Raw genomic sequence first — 23,201 nt, forward strand, 5'->3', positions numbered from 1 at the left:
GATGTGTTTTAAAGAATTTCTGCTAAGTGTACAGCAAATTTGATCAGATTTTAAGATTTTAAATTAGACATGATCAAATGCAGTCTAGACTCAATAAAATTCTTTAGTTAGCCCCGATAGCTAGGCTATGACAACTTGTAGCGTTTAGAAGCCATTTCTACAACATCTGTCACTTTCTCACCATCTGTTTTTTTTCTTTCTCAAGCATTTTTCATATTACGAAAAGAAAGTATATCAAAATTATGGAGACTTCTTCGGTCCTTTCATAAGCTAGTCACCTAGTCCACCAAGAAATTTTTATGGGTCCAATTTTCTTTCACAATAGAACAAGACAACTCAAGAACTACTTGGCTACTCTAAATTGGTAATACTATTGTGGCCCCACAATGATAGCTTACATTAACTCTGTTGAAGTGAACAGGTTATGAACCAGACTTTACTGTGACAACAGAGACAGACTAGTCCTTGTCAGACCCCTAAAAAGCCTTGAACTTTGTCGTCTTCTCCGTTCATCCCGGTGTTATTTTCTCAGCTGCGCCCCCTTAGGTTCAGAAAGAGAACTGCTGGTGAGTGGTGCCAAAAATAAACCTGGAAAGTTTCCATCAGTCCAGCACATTTCTACTCTGAGTATGCGGAAAAAGAAACACAATTGTTTCATGGCATATGAGTAAAATGCTGAACAGTGAGCAGTTTTATGTACACTGTTTACCACAAGGTACTCTGCAATCCTCTTGGAGGAACTTTATAGCCTTACCAGTGTAAAACAATTTTATGTCAGAATCATTATATTAACAATCTACACTAGAAATCTACACTAATTCCTATTAAGATGAGTAAATTCACATGTCCAATTTAACAGCAGTCATATAGAGACCCTCTTTGAAAGACATTTGTTGTTCATTTAATTCCATTTTGGACTCATTGTTCAAGAACTGACAGGCTTGTAGACAGATGTGGTGCATGGCAGATTCTTCATACATCACTGATGCTTACTGAAGTTTATGTACGCCAGGTAAAGTGAATATCGAACATAAAAACATTTTTCTTAATTAAAATATAAACTTCATGCTGCAAACTCAGTTTTCCTCCATAGCTGCAGTGCTTTCTACATCTCAGCACTGATTCACTGTTGGAAGGTTTTCCTGCCCCACTGCCGTTTCTCGAAGAAATTTCCACCATCATCAAATCTATTTACGCACACATCAAATACCTAGGATGTGGCAGAAAGCCCTTCAGTAGTGCCCATGGGCAAACGGCTGCCACTTCATATGCTCAGCATCACCTTCAGACTGCAGCTTGAGGACGTAGCCTACTTTCTCAATAAAATAACAACTTTCTGTTCTTTCATTAGTGCACACTCGAGCACTTACTGAGTATTCTCCTGCTGAGCCTTCTCCTAATTGCTAATTGGCCCTTACTAATAATAAACAAGCATGCATATGGAAATGTGATCAAAAGTAGTTCAGGGTAGCATGCTTCTGTAGACAAATCAACACTGCAATCAATCCACTGTATACCAGTGTACAGTACATTGCATGTATCACCTATTGTTGTATCATAAAGGGGTTCTGTAATAATAATAATAATAATAATAATAATAATAATAATAATAATAATAATAATAATCTTTTAGATTACTGCTATGCTGGTGGAGTTCGGTGGGAAATGAGGTCAGTGAGCAACATTGTGATGCAGGGCAACCCCTCTGCCCCCCCCCCCCGGGTCCCACCCTGTGTGCAGCTCACACTCTTTCATCTGATGGCTCGACCCAGCCATTACGCTCAATCAGGCGGGTTACACAAGGTCCAGGAAGGCCCTGCCAGCTCTGGCAGCTTAAACCGGGAGACGTGGCCAGGTGCTGGGCTAGAGACCAGCAGGACCGAGGTCCAGATGAATCAAAGACTCTGGAGAGTCGGCTTTTATCGGCACTTTTAATTACTGTGGATCAGCCTCTGCTTATTTATTATTTTTGCATTATTTGTTATTCTTGATAATATACATCAATGACTGTGAGCTTTTTTAAAATTTTAATTGTAAAGCAGCAGCATTGACTCACTCCAGCTGCTAGTAAACTGTTGAATATTTAACAGCTAAGCCATGCCAGAATTATTATGACTGATCTGGTGAATCTATTATTATTATTTTACTTACATGTAACATCTTAAAGGTTACACAACAGTAATTATCTGATCTTGGTATAAAATTTAGTAAAGACTAAATACTCAGACGATACTGCAGGTTTCTCTGATATGTCTGTCAGACTGTGGACTGTCTCCCTCACAGTTCATACATATTGACAGTATGAATATATATGACCCTTTCTTAATCTTGTGCAGTGCACATGCTCATCCTGCAGAGATGAGGGTTCACTCACCCCACTATGCCAAATTCTTGGAAGAAAGAATCTTACAAATATATTTTACAAATATCTAGTAGTGACCAATGAAAGAGAAGTTCCATTAAAACGTATTTTTACGAAAAATAAATCGAGAATCTTCCTTAAAAGTCAGGAAGATTTTCGGTTCAATTTAAGTAAACATCATTAAAATTTTGTGCCAATTTGTTTCCATTGCCCAGAGCTGCTACAGCAGGAACAGCCTGAATGCAGACTTTTTTTCTCCTATCTAAATATTGTTTTCTTTCCTGGTGATGAATCTGATGTCAGACCTCTCAGGAGGAATATCGCAGAAAGAAATCTTCGGTTTCATTTTCTTTTACAATTGATTGACAATAATGATAAAACGGGACGTTGGAACGTTGAGAGCAGTGGAGAAACTTCGAATGAAGTTTTTCATTGAGAAAAGCTCTGCTTTACTTCACCTCTTCATCATCAGCCTGACCCGCTCCCACATTCACTCACACACGCATATGCACCCCTACACACACCTACACACACATGCGTGCACACGCCGACATGCATGTATTCAAACACTACAGGGGAAAAACACACACATTCCAGCATTCCAATTTGCAATTCATGAGCGGCGTCTCATTAGACTTTAAGTTTTACCATAGGCCTCTGAAGTATATGGCTGGAGCAGTTATTAATATTTCATAGTCTCCCATTGAGGAGCTAAAAATGAAGTCAACCCGCTTCCGCTACAAAGTGACTTGCGCTCGTCTGTTTTCCCCCTCCTCCTCCTCTTCTTTCTCACCCTCTCTCCTCCCTGTTTGTTGCGATGCCGTTCTCTTCCCCTCTCCTCAGTTTGCTCCTCTGCCACTGCTTTTTCTCCTCAGCTTCCCTGCTTCCGATCCCTCTCTGTCACACAGACCCTAACTCAGACTGACTTAATTGGGCTGTCTTTGTTCTGGGAAATGTGGGCATACCTTCCCCATCTTCCTATTGGAGTCAGAAAGAGCGGGAGGGAAAGAGAAGGAGAAGGAAAAGAGGAGCAACAAAGGAGAAGACAAACGGAGAACTCTGGTTCCACTCCTGCTGCTCAAAGAGGATCCTGTGTGCCATGCCGAGGCTAGGAGGGACTCAGGAGGTCAGAAGGTGGAGGATGGGTGATGTGTGTGTGCGTGTGTAGACAAAGATGGGTGAGGGGGTCTCAAGGGTTCACAGGGTGTCTGTCAGACTGGCAGACAGGAGTTCTGCCCCCAAAACAAACCCATGCATGAATAAGTCAATAAACCTCTCTCTCTGTGTGAGAGAGGATGTGTGTGCGTGTGTGTGTGAGAGAGAGAGAGAAGAAAAGAAAGAAAAAGAAGAGAATTACACAAGGGTGATGAGTTCTTGCATCTGTGACAAAGAGACAGATACCACATTCTCTTACACTGACAAAATGACAGAGTGAGAGACACTCACTGTCTGTGAATGAGACACTGAGAGTGAGAGACTCATTCAGAAAGAGAGTGAGAGATAAATAGAGTGATTAAAAAACCAGAGAGACCAAATCAGAGAAGATGTGGGTTCTGCTCTGTCAGTTAACCCCAAGCCTTACCCCCATCACTGGGCCAAAGTATTAATACGTATATGTGTTAGTAGTATTTTATTTGATACAATAACCAACTTGTTAAAGGAAATGTTAAAGAGAATGTAAGTTTGGAGACCTGTGGGTTGTCACAGCACTGTGTGTACGTCACCCTGCGGACCCAGCTTGCTGAAGTGAAGCCAATGCCATTCATTGGTATGCCATCCATACCAATGAAGGCGTTGGTCTGTCAATCTGTCCATTCTTTCATCGATCCGTCCATCCGTCCATCCATCCATCGTCTATTTCTCCTTGCAGTGTGAAGGGGGGACCTGTTGTCTATCTCCAGCAGTCATTGGGTGACAGGTGGGATACACCTTGGACAGGTCACCAGTCCATCACAGAGACTAGGCCTTCTTCAATTGATGTGTGTTGCCCATGAAGACATTATGAAACACTAGAGCAACATTTTAAAATTATAAATGTTTAGAATTTGATGAGTTGAAGTGATTGTTTTGAATCCAATGACAGGCCTACACCAAAAGCCTTTTTGAATTGTTTCTGGTTCCGTTTTTCTTTGTCAACTGCTAATTAGATAAAAATAAATAAATAAATAAAAAATTGGATCCTCAATAATGGAGAATCTTTAAGGAAAAGGACATGGAGCAGCCTGACAGTACAGGGAAGCAAACACTGACAGCAGGACCATGTAGTGATTTATGATCAGTGGATGTCATCTGAGGGTTCAGCTGTAAGCGCCCTGAGTTTGAAGCTTTGTCCAAAAACAATGATATCAGTCAATGTTCATTCACACAACTTAGTGAATGAAGTCCAGTCTGGATAAAGGGCTGTGAATAGTGAGAGTTGGTGTAGCTCTGATCTTGGACAGCTCTGAGTTAATGAAAAGAATAATTTAGTAAGGTTCATAGATTCATCGGCAGAAAAAGGGAAACACAGAAAAAAGAAAAGAGTCATAGAAGGGAGACGAGCTGGGGGTGGGGGCTGTGACACAGACAGAAAAGCAGCATGGAAACAACGCCACGTCCTTGAAAACCAATAAGGCTCATTTAAATTTTAGACTGAGGACTCCTTCTTCCCTCTCTCGCTTTGTTTGACCTCTTCCTCGCCCTTCTTCTTTGCGTCCCAATCAGTTTAATCTCTCTGTGTTCATCCCTCACCGATGCGCTCCCTCCCTCTCTCTCTGTTCATTACTGCTAACTTTCACAAGGCAGATTTCTTTGTATGATGGATGGGCTTCCGGGTCACTCCTCCAAAGGTCGTTCGAGTGTGTAGTAAGACCTGGGAAGCAGGCAGTTAACTTTTGGCCATGCGTGGTTGTTTAGAATGGGACATGAGTTAGTCTCTCAGGGTTTGGGTGTCGGTTGGATGAGATACAGTTTGCCCAGCAGCTTTTATTGTTAGCTGTAGGAAACCTGCTGCATGCACATACACAGATTTAAAGGAAAGATGGGGGTCATTTCTCAAGGTCCCACTCTTCTCTGTTTCGCCCCATCAATTCTCCCTCTGCAGTATTGTGAGTGTCTGTGGTTTTCCCGCTAGCTGGCTACCTCGGTGGCATCTTTACAGGTGCCTCTCCCTCAGCATCCTCACCACCGTATCGCCCTGTAGCCTTTCTCTCCTTCTATGCTGCCCCCTCTTCTCCTCCCTGTCTCGCTTTCCCTCCGTCTACAATGGTCAGATCTCATGGGGAAAGACAGTTGGAAGAATGCAGAGTTGCTGCCATAGCAACTACAACCCTCCCTCTCCCTCAGGTCTCCTTAGCAACTAGTTGCTTGGCGTTGTAGTAATGAGCCGTCCCAGCATGCCATGCTGGGGAAGCTGGAGATGTGTGATGGCTAAGCATGTTGTCAATGTGTGGTGAAGTCAACTTATAAATCAGACTCCAAACTTTTGCTAACAATTACATTCGAATGCACAGACATGTTCTCGTCCTGAATGTTTTTCATTGGGTTTCAAGTTAATATGTGACCGTGTTCTGGAATAAAACCATTCAGAACCAGAACATCCCGATCCTTTCTTCACACAGGGATACATCACAAAAGCACGTGTACTTTAAAATGCATGGTTTCAGGTTAATTACAGACACATGTTTGATGTTTCATGTCATTTTAAAGCAGAGGAGCCGAATACCTGCCTCAGGACATGGTGGTTAGAAGACGAAACACTCCACACACTTTGAAACTGTGGCAGTCGTCGTTTGTCTCATTGATTTGATGACATGCTCTGGCAGTTGTAATAAACTGGTTTGCTTGTGCCGTCCACACTGCTGGGGTTTAAAGCATTTCAGCCATCTTTGTTCAGATCAACTCTTTGTGCACCTCAACTTATTTCACAACTTCTGGTGCTGATTGTCTCTGGACTGTTTCTTCTTTCATGCCAGAATTAGATGATCAGTATTGATAAGTCTAATTAGGTTCGGTCATTAACGCTCAATGGTTACAGATTTTGAGGTTCTAAAAGTTTACTGACTCTGACCCACAAAATTTTTCTTTCATGGTTCAAAATTCTTTAAAAAAGATGCAAGACAAAGTGCTGAAGAGAAGAGAGTCGAAGCATTCAGTAGCACAGCAGCCATAGTTAGAAAAACCCAATAGATTTTGTTTCACATCAATAACATTTTTTTGCCTCATTTGATGATGAGGATATTGATGATGATGACGGTCTACTTCTGGGTAAATAATGCTTGACTGATGTCAAGAAATAATATCATTGACCAGAGTGGGCTGGACTGCAGGACAGTACGAAGGCACTCGTGATGGCAGCACAGGCCATCATGAGCCACTTGACACATGATCAATAGAGACCACAGTCTACCGTACTAGAGAGGATCCAAGCTGCAAGCTGTGCATAGATGCCCCAGAAACATCTTGGCACATAACACCCATAAGATGCTGACGGGTGAAGTGGACATGGAAAGCCACCATGGTGGTGAGAAGAGTGTACAGGAAGATCTGTGCCAGGTAGAGGCTGGAGGTGACAGTGTTGGAGATTATGGGGCAAAGATCTTGTGGGACGTCCAGATCCAGACTTGTAAACTGACGAAGGGTAACTGAACAGGCATAGTGGGGATGGACAAAGCAGAAAATAATGCAGTAGTTATAGGAATACCAAGAGCTGAAATAGGAAATAAAGAAGCGGATTAGAGTCAGTGGCTTAAGGCTCACACATGCTTCATCTGAAGCTGAACAGTCGATTCGCAGTCAGGTGATTGCAGACCGTTCGTTTTCACACACACCTGTCATACAATGTCACAGAACACCTGTTAATGAATCCATGCCAATGAGAGCTGATTTCAACCCTTCACATGAAGTATGTGGGAGGCTGAAGTAGTGCCAGTAGTAACTCCTGAAACTAGGTGAGTGGCTCCAGCAGATTTCAGGAACAACCTTTAAGTTCTCTGTTCAAGAGAGCGCAGTGCTAGGATCAGCTAGCATACTGGCAGAACTCTTGCAGCCCTCTGGTGGATCATCTGAGCTCAGCCAGAATCAAGAGCATCTTTCAATATCCAGATCTTGCTACAGAATCTCAGTCCGAATACATTAACATGATTTGATCTAACCCATTCCAGTTCTGGTGGAACAGTATGTTTAGAGTTATTGTTCTTTTGGAGGGTGAATCTCTTTCTTTAGTCTCAAGTGTGTAATGTAGCAAAATACGCAAAAGTGTAAGATCTATTTTTCAGTAACTTTAGTAGACAAAGTTCCCATTTTGTGCAGTGATGCAAACTAGTTGGTAACACTAAGTAGGTCTTATTAATCGGGAGGCCAGTGTTTCCCCAAACTGCTCCTGTCATTTAGGGGACTTCCTGTCTTTGGCCTCTCAGAGTATAGATGCTCATTCTGTGAATCCCTTTATGATCACCATGAACAGATGTGATGCTAATTAACACAACCTGAACGTCTGTTGGTGCCAGTATCCCTAAAGACATATAATCCCATGTTTCCAAACTAGGGGACAATAAAGGATAATTCTGTTTTATTCCAGTTTATTCTATTAAAAAAATGAATCATTTGGAAGTGCTGAACTGTAAACGACATATTTAGTGCTCCACAACTGCTCTTTTTCACAAACAAAATAGGTTAATTTGCATACTTTTCCATAAGGAAAGAAATGCAACAAATATATTTAATCAGACTCTCAGCGTGATGTTTACCATGAGAGAATTAAATCCTGAGATACGTTCATACTGTCTTCATGAAGCAGCTAAGGAGCAAAGGTGCCCAAGCAATGAATATTCAACAGTACCTTAATTTAATTATGAATATTCAGTGAAAAGTCTGGAATAACTATGGTCACAATGAAATGCCTCTCCAGGACCACTTATTGCTAAAAAAAAAACTGGATTCTGAAACTGAGGTACATGTTATGTTCACCGTTTCCACAGGGAAGAGCTGCAGTTCTCTGTTTGGAGACTCTAGAGTTGTAGCAAAAAAACAAAACAAAACATTGACATATTTTGTGTGAAAATATGTTTTTCACTCTATTCTCCCAGTTTCCTAAACCTCCCTGAATTTAAACTGTCAAACATGAAACAAGTTCTCTTTTTTTGAAAGTCTGACAACCTTTTCAAATAATGTATCAATCCATTTTCTAAAATGCTTTCGTGAATATGTGTTAACGTCAATTCTTACAACACAAAACACATATTCATGTTTCTTTTAATTTTTTTATATAATTTTTTGTGGTGTATTGAATGTATCCTCTGAATCTGGGAGGATCAAAAGAGCATTGGTTTTATTGAATTTGTTTTTTTATTTGCATACTTTACAAATAAATTTCTTGGACACAAATAACAGAAAAAGGTGTTTTTTTTTTTTACATTATTTCATATATAATAATTAGTAAATAAAAATTTTAAAAGTAAAATACTAAAACTTGACATTTAGAATAAATCTAAACACAGAAAATTGGGTTAAAAACCCCCAAATTATATTGCGAAACTATTGTATTAAAATAAAAGATAACAAATGTGTCATTGGCACATAAACATATAAAAAGGTCACTGACTTTCAGCAGTCTGCATAAAGTTTGACAAAATTTGAAATAAATAAATAAAATAAAATGAAAACGTATCCAGAGAGCCATTCAGGTGATCTTGTTTCCAGCAGTGACTGGGTTTTCACCGTGGATCCCAGTTGTTGGCGTTGCAGTGCGAATCCCTGTGAGCCTGGGCCTCCGGTTGGCCCCCGGCGGGCCCCCAGTGAGCGCGGCGGATGTGACAGCTGACTGCTGAGGTAGGAGGGGCTCTCTTGAGACCTGATAGCAGGTGTGATCAGGCCTGTTTATCGGCTTCTCGTTTGGCTCCCAGAGGTGTCACGATGCCACACCTGGTGTGTGAAAACCCCCGGAGGGCCCGGGGTGGGGGAAAGAAACCACAGCTGAGGAGGCAGCTCCCTTTATCAGTCGAAGGTGGAGGCAACGGACCCATTTACTCCTGTTACTATAATTAAGTGGATTTTTAGCACTTGTGAGGTTTTGTTGGAAGTGTTGCGTCATTGGCATGAAATCTGAGTAATAACATGGAAGGTAGAGTACGTCAGGTTCGTTTTGCTTTACAGTCATTGCGTCTGTCCTGCAGCTGAGACACAGAAACCACTGAGGTCCAGCCCAGCTGGACTTGTTCAGGTTCTGCTCTTACATCACTCTGACTGAGCCCTTCTTGTTCTCCATGCAACTCAACACGACTCCCACCGTTAGTCTTTCAACACACAGCACAAGTTAACGTCACTGTAAACTGAAGGCTTTAGTATCTGGACTGAAATGTTGTTTTTTTTTAATATTCATACACATCTTAGATCTTGGTGATATTTCTGAAAAACACATCATGATATAAGAGTTTACTATCAGTTGATATCAATAATTATTGGTTAATTTTTAATTTAAATATCTGAAATACCTCCAGCCCTGTGACATGACCCTTCGATTTCCTTCAGAGCTGTTCTTCTCATTCTCTCCCCTTCTCCCATTCTCTCACCCTGTTCTTTTTATGTTTAAGAGATTATGAGGCATGATGGAGAAACACAAAACTGTTGATGTACAAATTACTCAACAGGTTGTTGGTAGGTTACCAAAGAGCATTAGTTGATGCCACCAACCATGTTGAGCTTAGCAACCATGAGAGGATGAGTGGCTATAGTTTCTCCTCTGCCTACATCCCCCAGAATGCCGTGCAGTTCTGGATCGGACTTCAGTGAAATTATTGAACATTCTACCAAATGTATATTCTATTGATATTGAGCATGTGTCTATCACAATACATATTGTTATTAATTTATTTCCCAGCCCTATGAGCATGTTTCTATGTCAGAAAAAACCCGATAAAAACGTCCTGAAGCCGTTAGAGCCTGATATCTGCTATGGTTACGAAGGTTATGAAGAGTGTGAGTAAACTACAGCTAGCAAGAAGTGGAGGACTGGGATCTTCTGACATTACTGGTAGAAATCTACATCTACATCATAATCCACAGTGCAGATTCTTATGAAGTGAAGTAATTATGGATTAAGAAGAGATACATGAATTAATGATCAGGTTCGTGTAAAAACAACAAAGAGACACACAGGGGAAACAACCATGTAGACACACTGTTACCCAAAGGCAAGTTGGACAGACCATGCAGAAAGACGCCAGGCTGGGACACAAACCCTGGATCTTCTTGCTGTAGGGCATCGGTGCTGCTAGCTGTGCCTGCACTGTGCAGCCCGGTCCACAGGTCCATCTGCTCTACATGGTGGTTAACTGGTGTGAGTCTCTCACTCTTTCCAGACAAATATGTCTCTATGTAAGCAAAATGCTTGTGGAACAGATTGTTTTCCACGGGACTGTCTGTGATTGGTCATTGTAAACACAGGAATAGGCAGATCACCTGACCAATAGGAACACACTGGCGCCATTCAGTGTGTGTGGCAAAAAACACACACAGCTGGGGAGTTTTTCTGTGAAGACGTTTCCAGAATGTTCCAAGCTGCAAAATGTTAGCAGCTCATTATGTGCTGCTGCCACCTGGTGCAGCGGGGGAACAATTATAATTAAGATTCATTTAGTCAATATTGAAATGACTATTTACATTGACAATTTGTGTGAATTTGAAACAATAATGGTTTTGTTGCACTTGGAGAAAAGTGACCTTCAGTTAAAATAACTGACAAAGTATTTACTGAACCTTCAGATATTTTATATAAAAAAGTAAAAAAGTTGTAATGAAATAAGTCATTGAATGCTTATTTTATTAATCACTAAATTAAAAGAAAAGGTTGAGCTGGTAGGGCTTGTGGTTGGGGGGAACCCAGTGTGCATTTCTTAGTTAATAATATGTCAACACATCTATGTTTCTTAGATGTATAGCTCTGTAGTGGATCCCTGTTGTGTTGTCTGACATGTTTATTAGAAGGTGAAATGGGGACCAGTTTCAGCTGATATAGACTAGTTCAAGACCAGGTTACTAATATTGTTGTGATGACATTTTGTATATATATATATATATATATATATATATATATATATATATATATATATATATATATATATATATATATTATTATTATTTTTTTTTTCTGGGTTAATCTGTTCCTCCTCTGGAACAGTTTTGCTCAGAAATCATGAGTCCTGGTGTTAAACTGCCGTCTTATTGTGGCACCAAACGGAACTTGGTCTCTGATGAGATCCAGAGCACACGAATAATAAAAAAACGTTGATAATACTACCAAGAGAAAAAGGAAGGAATTATATGCTAATAGATTAAAGTGTTCATTTTGTAACACTAAATTGAATGGCTCTATGTTTCAGTTTTCTGACATTTTCTTATTTACAGACTTTTTTTGGGAATATTATGAATTTTTGACATTAGTTCTAAGCTTAGAGAAATGTTTTCCTTTGTCTTATATATAATGAAATCATAGCTATGAACAGATTATCATTGACTCATATCTAGATGAAGTCTATGTATAACTTTGTTGGTGAAATCAGGTCTGTTTCTCAGTGGGTAGTAATAAATGCCGTGGGGTGGTGATCCTGTTTGCTGGTGCAGCGCGGAGCAGGAAGATGATGAGATTCAAAGAGCAACAGGAGATCGCCATGGAGATCAGGGTGCAGAACCAGCCTCATCAGCTGTGACCTTTACACTCAGGTTAAAACATCCAGACTGAAAAACAAATAAGGATGATACATTTATCAAAACGTATGATGATGTCAGTTAATAAGGTGACATGCTGCACTTATAAAAATGTTCACCTCCTTGAATGTTTTACCCTTTTTATTGATTTAACAAATCAATAACGATCAACAAAATGTGTCTATCTTGACAAAGAAATTTAATCAGTATTCCTTGCTACCATTACAGCTTGAAGGCTACAGAACACTCCAACAAAGTCAGAGAAAAAATTATTTAGAAGTATCAGTCAGGGGATGGAGACAAAATAATCTCATTTAGTCTATATTTCGACCTAGCAAGACTGTCCAGTCTGACACTTCTCTGATCTTAGATCAAAAATCAAAACAAGTCTGTAAGCAATGCAAAAATGTCTGGAAGAAGAAAAATGAAACTGAGGCAGCTAATAGACAATCTAGCATTATAATGTAATAAAATCATTTTTGTATTTGTGTTGCAGTAATAATATCCATGTGGGGAAATACGTAGAAGTTTGTTGCCATAAGAAAAATGTCGACTTTACAGCAGATATCATTTTCAAACATAACTGCCTACAGAGATGCTGACAGAAAGTCACCAAAGCTGATTAAATGAGTTTCATTTGAAGTACACAGTTAGATATGATTCCTGGACTGTTAGATAGATTGATAAATACATTTAGTATTTGAACTGCAGGCTGAAGAACTTGACACTTTTCTTGTTCTCGGATCAACTAATGTCTATAAGCGTAAGCTAGTTAAGTACGTAATATGTTGCATGAGTGATAAGTCTGTTCATAGCCATCGCTCTGACCTAGTGTAGGGTTAAACCAAGCAAAACTGGCTGATCTAAAACTTTTCTACTATTACATGTTTATCACATCAAAATGAAAGGCTGGTACATTTTAAGAGCAGAATGGGAGAGAGTGATGAAAAATGAATATATGTAAAAGTTCAGCAGAGCCAAAAATAAATGATTGTGACATAATGTAATACCAAGAAACCTCCAAATGCAGATTTCACTGATCAGATGTGTCTATTTTGGAACGTTGCAAGCGTCCAGTGACACGTTTATATCACATTTTATATTTTGGCCTCAGTTTACAATAACTAAAACAGATCAAATGTTTTATCCGTATAATATTTGAAGTTGCATTAGGCTAATCATATTTAGATCATACTACAAATGAAGACAATGGCTTTTATTTATAAATATAAACCTTGTTAAACTCTGATCAGAACCTCCAGAGTTCTTTCATTTTGTGGCATCCTTCATGCAAATGACGGAAGTTGTGCGCGTGTCCACCATGGGTCCATCGGGCCTCCAGAACCGGCTGGAGCCCCTGGACACGCAGTGAGGATTTTCCAATCTCCTGTCCTGCTCTCAGATGCTCGTTAATCTCCCCGCTCTATTTTTATTTGCCCTCTCCTCCTGCCCCCGGGCTCTCTGGCTCTCTGGCTCCGGCTCGGCCCGCACGCGGGCGGGGGAGCCCGCCTCAGCCAGCCCGCAGCTCCAATTAGAGACGTCTTCGCTGGGAATTGGACTTGCCATCTATCCCTGGTCCCTCAGGCTCTTTTCTCAGCTACCTTTTCTCAGGTTAACCCCAGACAGAGCTTTTCTTTCTTCCTCTCCTCACTTGTCTTTTCGCTCCCTGAGTAGCTTGTTTCCCAGCCTGCAGCCCCCCAGCCCCGCTCGGTCCACGGCTCCACAGGGAGTTCGGGGGAATGAAAGGCCTTCTGTCGCCTCGGGGCTGGCTGTAGTCCCTCGGCTTTTCTTTGAGGAGAAGGTAACTGCTGCCGCTTTTAGGAGGCTGCTGGAGATTCCGGCTCTGATCCGGTTGTCACAGCTCCTGCAGGTGAACCAGAGAAAGTTCTGCTTGTACCATAAACATAGTGCAGAGATCTAAGCTCTACCAGACCGGCAAGTTCAAGGGGAAATGCTTGGTTCTAAAGGACCTAACAACTGTGCTGTCTTTTCTTTTTATCAAGCTTTCCTAAAATATTCACACCCTTCAATGTTTTCACATTTTATTAGTGCCAAGTGCCATCATCAAGATCATTAATACATGTTAAATATGTTGGTCAATGTTTCATTGATTATGGTTCTAAAGCAACTCTACTGGTTAGAGTTGCTTTTGGGTTTTAGCCTTAATATAAAGGAGATCAGTGTTTTGGCTGTTTTTTCAGTTTTAAAGAAATTTATTCCAGATTTATGGTGCATAACTGAATGCTGCTTCTCCGTGTTTGGTTCTGGTTCGGATGCAGAGCAGAACCAGATTGTTGTATTTTATCAATGGTTTGATCACTGCTGTTTTTAAAACCTGGGAGAAAACCTGATGAGAGCGATGAGTTTACTGTGTCAATCAGATCAGATGCAATGACAGGAAGTACTTTACGGAAAGTTGTGGACATAACATCCAGACAGCAGGAACTTCAGCTTAATTGATTTATAATTTCTTCTAAGCTTTTATAGTTAAGTAGTTGAAATTTAGTCATTTTGTTGCATTTGTTATGTTTGAGTGTAGCATTGATATTGGATATAGTGTGGATATGCAGATAAACGCTCTAATTTTTAGAATTTTTTTCTGCAAAAAAATTGGCAAATTCATTGCAGACGTCGTTAGATTGCAGTTCAGGAGCTACAGTCACTGGACGGTTTGTGATCCTGTCAGCTGTTGCAAATAAAGCTTGAGCATCGCTAATGTTTTTGTTTATGATTTCCACAATGAATGCTTCCCTTGCTTGTTTTAGTGTTGAGTGATAGCTACAGAGTTTTTCTTTGTCGATTTCATAATAAACGTGAAGTTGAGTTTTAGGTCATTTACGTCCAACTACGTCTCTATGACAGAGGCTTCTTGAAGGTCTAACTATTTGCTCATATCTCTACTCAAGACTTGTTTCCTTCACTTGAAACTTAGGATGGAAATTATTTACCAAGTTATCTAGAAGGTTACAGCATAGAGGCGAGGTGGGAGAGTAGATTTGATTAAAGGTTTCTGCTGCGTTGTCTGTGAAAGAACATTTTGTATTAGAGTCTGTTTTATGATCAGACAGGGAGACATCAGTTACAGAGACATTGGAAATATTCACACCATTACTGATAACCAGGTCCAGTGTTTAGCATGTTGAAGTATATCCCACAGCTTTTTTGCCGCTGTTTTCTGCCTTGTCAGCATGGATACTGAAATCTCTGACAATTATTAAACAGTCATAATCGGTGCAGGTAGCAGAACATGCAGAAAGACTCTGGGCCGGGATTCTAAAAACTAACTAAAACTAAGCCAATTAGATAAACAAAAAGTCACAGAGAAATAAAACTAAACTACAATGAAAAACCCTAAACTACTACAACCCTGCAACTCGGACGGTCTAAATGCACACCACACTTTTCAGATTTTTATTTGTATAGTATTTGTATATATATATATATATATATATATATATATATATATATATATATATATATATATATATATATATATATATATATATATATATATATATATATATATATATACATATATATATATATATATATATATAGTATATATACATATATAATATTTAAATATCGTGATTTGTGAGGTTCGTTATTGCTCTGCCCAGTGAACAGTGAGTAATGTCTGTGTGAGTGGACAGCAGCTGCAGCACGTTTCTTCAGACTGACTTGGTGTGTTGTCCTCATACAAAGCTAAGTTACTGCGTCCCTCTGAAGTTCCGAGCTACACTTGTATTCGTCTGGATGTTTTAGGCTATTATTTCCCTGCAATCCACCATAAGAATGAAATCCTTTTTCCCAGCTTACAGCCCCCACCCAAACTCCCCATGCTCACACCTTCCTCAACCCCATTAATCCCTCAGCCTCCCACTTCTTCCTTTCTCTTCAAAGAGACAAGCACTAGCCGTGACATCAGTCACAGGAAGTGAATCTTTAACGTTGACTAATTTCCATCGATTGCCTCCAGACAGGCTTTGCAGACGAGAGCCATTCCCACACAGAGGCTGGATGCTCTCATTTAAGTCTCCCCGCCTGCAGAAAGTGCTCCACAATGAACGCAGTCAGCGCTTTTATCTTCTTCCCCACTCCTGCTTATTATCAAATAAATGCGCGGCATAGAGAGATATCCATTGACAGGACCGTGCATAATGACTCCTGGCTGTGTGAAATGGATTAATAAATAACGGTTGAGCAAGAGGAAGAAAAGGGCTTCGCCTCGTCCCGCTACTTCTCAACAAGGCAGAGCAGAGCAATCCTGACAACACGCAGCCGGATTGTGCTGAGCCACGTCTAATCAGGAGCTGCATGGAAGTTCAATACAAAAAATATATAAAAATTTGAACGTGTTGTGGGATGAGTTAGAAAGTAGAGAGGGATCCTTAAAATTTGAAGTAGAAAGCACAATAGATGAAAAGGTGATGTGGAACAACCAACATCAGGCAGGTTCTGTGGATGTTTAAAAGATGTTTTAAATTAAAGATAAGTTTAGTTTGTGGAGTTAGTTTTAGATTTTATTTCTGTTTTACTGTCTTTGTGGTATTTTAGACTTTCAGACTATTGGCAGAAAAATGATGCAATGTTTTCCAGAAGAAAGTTCAGAAGAAATTATGAAAATAAAGTTGATTTAATGAGAAAAAAAGCTTTGACAGTTATTAACATCAGACTGGCTCAATAAGTCTGTAGTTCTTGCTTCCAGACGGACATTTGCTCAAACGATCATTTTAAAGTGCTGCAGCTGATAATAAATTCATGTTGATGTGTTGAAAGATGAACATTTTTTTCTTTATTTATAAAACCAATACCAGCTATAATTTCACAAGATGCTCAGTTTTCCTCATTTTAACACAGTTTGGTGTGGAGTTCTCATAAAATGATGACTATTATTAAAAACAAATAAAAAAACCCCAACAACTAATAATCTACTGTAATGTCTGTGGTTTGCAGAAAAAGGTCAGGAAACGCACAAAGCCTAAATCACTCAAAAAACTTAAATAAAAACGTTTTAGCGCTAGGATGAGGTGCACCTGGGTTTCTGACCTTATTGAAACTGGTTTATTTTTGCGAAACTGCAATGGAAACACTTTTTTTGCATCACATGAGACACATGATCAATAACCCGGATGCTGCCATTTGTGCAAACCACGAAGAAGAAGACAGGAAGTAGTAGGCACGTTTTTCACCTGAACAAAGTCATTCTCGTGTGATTTTCATTGTGTCTCTTATTTAATGGAAACACAGCGACCCCAAAATTGTGTTTTTTCGACATTAGCAGAACATTGTTAATGACTTTTGAGCACATTTCGTAATGGAAACGCAGCTGCTGAAGTGGAAGGTGAAGCGGCCTCTGTCTCCGTAGCGACAGATTAAGCAGCAGCCGGATCAAGGTGCCTTCAGTTCTGCATTTGAAATCAGGATCAATAGCCACTAAGAGGAATTGAACCAGGAGCTTCGGAAGGCACAGCTGATTGAATAAGGGCTAATGACTTCTCAGGAGCTCCTTGTAATTAAAGGCTGAAACTTGAAGCTCTTTACGTTTTGTCTATTTTATTAGAATTTTTATATTCATTTGTAAATCAGTAGGAACGTTCTGCAGTGCCCTCCTGTCTCTGCTCCCTCGGGATCTCAACACAGTCTTGTGTTAGTGTGAATGGGACAACAACGTTCTGGCTGAAAAACATGTTTTGTCACCAGCGCCGTGACAACAGAGAGACCAGGGTGTGTGACGAAAAGCTCGGGGTCAATCCGGATGAAGCTTGAAGATGGTCGAAGCCTGTGCTTGTTTTTCTTGACTCCCGATAACTGCCCAACCAATTACGTCCATCAGCCAACACGCCCACCCTCGGACGCCATGATCTGACCAATCCCCACCCTGTCGCCGTGGTTTCAGGGTGAAACCCAGCTGAGGAGTGCCCAGCATTAACCAGGATTAGCCTTGGATTGTCGGGGATTACTCAGGCTGGAGGAGGATTAAGTATGATTGCCAGTTTGGGGGGTGGGGTGGGAGGGTGGTGTTGATGATGTGTGTGTACGTGTGTGTGAAATACATATGCTGGTATTTGTTTGCATGCTTGATATGAGTGACTTGACTGACTTCAACTTATACAACACTTTGTTTTACATGAAGAGCTTCACCCTCACGTTCTGATCACAAAAAACCTGACTGAATATGATCAAAATTTTAAAAATAAATAGCTGCAATATACAACAGAATATTTATGATCATTTTAAAAACAAACAGTAATTCAACCACATATTGATTTCTGAACTCTTCCTGAGTTCAAACATTAGTATTGTTGTTTCTAAATGAATATGAACTTGTTTCCTTTGCATTATTTGAGGTCTGAATGGGCTGCATCTTTTTGGTTATTTTGACCATTTCTTATTTTCTTCAATTAAACACTAAATATTGGCTTGGAATTTAAGAGACATGTTGTCAGTAGTTCATAGAATAAAAGAACAATGTTCATTTTACTTAAACATATACCTGTAAAAAGTCATGTATCATGCTGGGAAAAATGTGTATCATGTTGTGGAAAATTTAAGCCAGGATTTATTCCATCCCCCCAAAAACATCTGCATTTGCTATATCTGTATTTTGACCACGTTAAAAATTGTGCAGGTTCTGCACATTTTTCGCCAAATTATTAAGAACCATTGTTGAACGTCCAGAGAACCATTTGTGGTTGCAGGCTACAGACTGCAGTTATATGAGATAGCTTGAGAACAGAACCCAGGTTCCTGTTGTGAGCCCACAGGATGGTGACCCACCTGGAGAACACATGGGTGTAACAGGAACCTCTTGTGCTCCTCTTTGGAGTTCCCGCTCTAAGTCGTGTTCTTCAATGTTTGTGCTTCATAAAAATGAGTCAGGCGTCTACTTGGAAAGTTATCTGTGGTAAATACATCATCAGCCTTACCCATCTGTCCTGGAACAGTCGCCCATCCACAAACACATGCAGGAATGTTGAAGAACTCGTCTGTCCACTGATGTCTCTCTCCTCTCACACACGATCATCCATTGAGAGAATTACTTGCAAGAGGAAAAGGGCTGAATTGCTTACATCGTCCTTGTTGTTATGCGACACAAGCGAGATTATTTGCAATAGATATAATTAACGTTAGCTGGGTTACCTAGAATAAAAAGGGACAAGGGGCTGAAAATAATAATAATCTAGAAAATTAGCCTGTGAGTGCTTGTCTGAAATGGAGGATGTGGGCATTCAGCTGCCTGCTGAAGGAGTCTGACCGCTGTAGAGGTGGCATCCAGCCACAGTCCCAGATGCATGATGTGGTCAACAGAATGTCAACTCAGAGTCTGAGTCCAGCTCAACCACCTGAACGTACGCTGCTGTATAACTGAACACAAGTGAACAAGTGACAGGTCGTCTGCTGTGTTTTTGTATAGGAAAGCTAAGACACTAATTATACAGTACACTCAGCTTTTATTGTAGTCTTTTATTTATTTTTATTCCACATGTAAATTTGTAAGCGATAAATTGTTTCTTTTGATAAAAAAATAAATAAATCAGTTGTCATTAGAGGAGTCCAGTAAGTCACTGGCCCTCAGGGGCTGATGCTGTGCATGTTTTAGATGATTCCCTGCTACTCTTCACCGGTCTGAAAGGAATGGGCCATTTCCAGGATCCTGCAGAAACTGTAGGCATGCTGTGGAGGAAACGCAATCATCTGAATCAGTGGTGCTGCAGTGGGAAAACATCCAAGACCTGCAGGACGGAGGGCCCTGAGGACCTCCGCTGTAGATGGCCAAGTGTCATCAGTTAAAGACAGATTTGTTCATTTAAAAAATATATGTTATAATTCCCACATCAAATATAACAGAGAACAAGTACACATCATTTCAATTGCTTCCACAGACCAGCAGACGCTCAAAGAGAAAGAAATGTAAGTTTGGTTCCCTTGTGGCTGGAAGCCAAGGTAAACGTACACAAACAATAATTCATCTAATCTCATAAACCAACTGATATGTTTAATACTTCCTTGACAACATCTAACTAATTGATTGATTGGAGTGTCATGCACAATAATATAAAGCCAAGCCTACATAAGCTTGCAAGACATTCTACATTAGATGAAGGCAGTGTTTGTACAACTGCTTGATGGGACAGTATGTGTGAAGTGGGAAGCTGTGAGCATCCAGTGGATCTCCATAGAAACAGGTGACAGTCAGTGAGACCCTGATTCACTACCTCATTATTATTATAAAAGTGGCCAACGAACTTCTTTAGCACAACAACGCCCACTGAGCTGATGCGTAATGTGATCCTGAACATGGAGAACCCAAGTGCCTTTGATGGACGAGGGCAGAAAATGTAACTTTTCTCATTAATATCAGCTAAAGGACTGTTGATGTAGTTTTAATTTAATAAACAGTGGGTTCATAATGATCGAGACGTTAGAGCTGTCCAAGCTCCAGGTCAGTTACCAGGATGACCTCCATTTTCTGACTTTAACTAGTACTCATAACAAACCATTCCAGATTCATGTACTTTCACACAATGGCATATCAGAGAGCTTTTTGCTGTAGTCACATATATTAATGAATTGTGGAAACAGAAAACTATGACATGCTGTAATTTCATACACTATTTCATTTGTATCATTTTGTAAAGTCTTTGTGTCACACTCTGTTTTTATTTATCTTAGTTCTTAAGTTTGGGGAGCTAGCCTCTAATATAACATGACAGATCAGATACGGTATCTAACGTCCTGGTGGCAGATAATGGGTTCACGGCCACCAGTCCCTTTCAGTCTGCTTTAATCAAACTCTGTTTGATTTGCCCAGAAGACGGGTGTCAAACTCCAGTCCTCAAGGGCCGGGGTCCTGCAGTTTTTAGATGTGCCACAGGTATAAAACTTTGGAATCAAATGGCTTAATTGCCTCCTTATTGGGTCATTAGCAGAGTTCTGCTAATGACCCAATAAGGAGGCCCTAAAGGACAGGAGTTTGACACCTATGTCCTAGAAGGTCCAGCTAGTTTGGAAAGGTGGAAATTCCTAATTGAATTCTAATGTGGACCAAAAAGTGAACTCTGGTGCAGTTTGAAGTCATATATGAACGCCAAGTGTCCCGAAGACCACACCAACAGCAGGAAGTGGACTATGCCGCAGGGCATTCTGGGTAAACAACCCATGAGTCAAATGGTAGCAAGAGAAATGACAAAAGAGAAATCCTCCAACAGCTCAAATCTGACACCACTCCAATTTTGTTTTCTGATTGATTCATTCTGTGTTATGTCATGGTTAGCATTAAAGTTTAGTTATTAAGCACTTTCCAATTAATAATGTCAGCTTAAAACTGGATAAGAGGAGAGGAAAAAGTGATTAAAAAAATTGGCAAAAACTTTTCATATCTAACAAAAACAAACATGACAAGACAAGCTGTGACACAAATCCAATAATTAACATTTAGAGTATTTAATAAACTGGCATCTGGAAGCTTTGTTACAAACATGAAACTTTATGAGTTACTGAAGAAGCATACAGTACATAGCATAAATAAAGCCTCCACCTGTTCTTATCAACTCCATTCTGAAAGGTTTAACTTAGTTTGAAATGCTCCATATTCACCTTCATCCTTATGATTCGTTTCATTTGACACGTTAAACCGATTCATCTCGATCAGTTTCCCTACATGAATATCGATGTTTTGTACATTTATACAGTTTACTGAATTATTGGCTCTTTGTTGCTCTCTGGTTCTGACAATCACAAGAGAACCAAAGCTTTGTGATTAATCTGAATGATTAAAAAAAAACTCACTTTAAATATGTCTAAAGAAGAGAATAAGCTGCCATGTGTACAGTGTGCTGTTCAAGATAGGAGGAGGAGACAGGAGCAGTCTGCTGTAGTGGTTTCTCCTTACACACACACACCCACACACAGCAGCTAATCACAGCTTGGTACAGGTAGTGAGGCATTGGGACTGCTGGTGATTGAGCCTCCCTGGTGGATTGGAAGCAGGAATCTGACAGACTCAGATAAAAGGCTGTTTGGAGTTGCCTGCAGCATCAAACAGCATCAGCTGCCTCCTCCTCCCCCTGTTTATTCCCTTCCCAACATCACCTCCCCTCTTCCTCACTCTTCTCCCTGCTTTGGTTTACTCTGTTGCCATGACTACACCCACAGCCAGAGCCATCGCCTGTCAGGGCTCCGCTCTCAGATCACCTGATGCGGGTCGCCTTCACCGGCGGCCTCTTTCGCACTACAACGCCGTTCAGTTCAGCCGCGATGGAGGCTGAGTGTGTTTTGGAACGGAGCATGTGCAGTTTTGTGCACACAATATTTTAAAGAGTTTGTGTGTGCATGTGTGCATGGGTGTGGGGGGTGGAGGTTCAGGGGGGAAAACATAAATGCGAATCTCAAAATCCAATTTCCACGTCTGTGAAGAGAGTCTAGTCAGAGCTGTGTGATTTGAGTGGAGGATGGGATGAAATTACCTGTTAGAAGTCACGCTACGGGGATGACTGCTTTTCTACATGAATGAAAATTGCAGTAGGCAGGACAGCAGTGATACGAAACCCACTTAGAGCTGGATTCTTTCTGTAAACTCTCACCGACAAACCAATTACCTGCTGTTCTCTATGCTGTGCTTTCTATAAGATTCAACGAAAACAAAGTGAAGTTCTCTCTTTAAGCTGCCTGTCCACATTGCAGTCATGTGGTTTGATGGTTTTCTTGTTGGCAGTGCTTTGAACTGTCCCAGTAGGAAGCCACTTAGCCTTCTTCTTCTAGCTAACTGCTCTAACATTTCACCAGGTTGGCCAAGCTTTCTCTCTTGATCTGTTGGTCAGGTTTTGAATTACTTTCCCGTTGAAGTGTCCCATCGACGAGCAGATTCCACTGGATTTTTATTCAAATCCCCTGGTGTTTCAAAGTGTGTGTCATTTCTAACATTCTGACAAGGATCTCGGGACCGTTAGAAGGACTTTCTCCCGTTAAACACAGATTTGCATCTCCTGATGTTTGGTTTTCATATTTGCTCTGTGTTTGAGGCTGCAGGGAGGTTTCTGAGAGCGCGGATCTGGCGAGAGAGGGAGAGAATGAGCAATGTTGTGATCAAAAGAGGCTGGGACACCGAGAGGGAGATGAATGGGCCTGAGAGGAGGAAAATTGGACAGGAGGCAGA

At 40.5% G+C, this 23,201-nt stretch overlaps 1 protein-coding gene across 1 annotated transcript in view; it reads left to right on the top strand.

The window, feature by feature from the left end:
- The window catches only part of LOC102230497 (forkhead box protein O6-like), a 44,314-nt gene that overhangs the window by 15,731 nt on the left and 5,382 nt on the right, over positions 1-23,201 (top strand). The gene's annotated exons all lie outside the window — the stretch shown is intronic.

Source organism: Xiphophorus maculatus, chromosome 13 (genome assembly GCF_002775205.1).
Source record: "Xiphophorus maculatus strain JP 163 A chromosome 13, X_maculatus-5.0-male, whole genome shotgun sequence".
Lineage (NCBI taxonomy): Eukaryota > Metazoa > Chordata > Actinopteri > Cyprinodontiformes > Poeciliidae > Xiphophorus > Xiphophorus maculatus.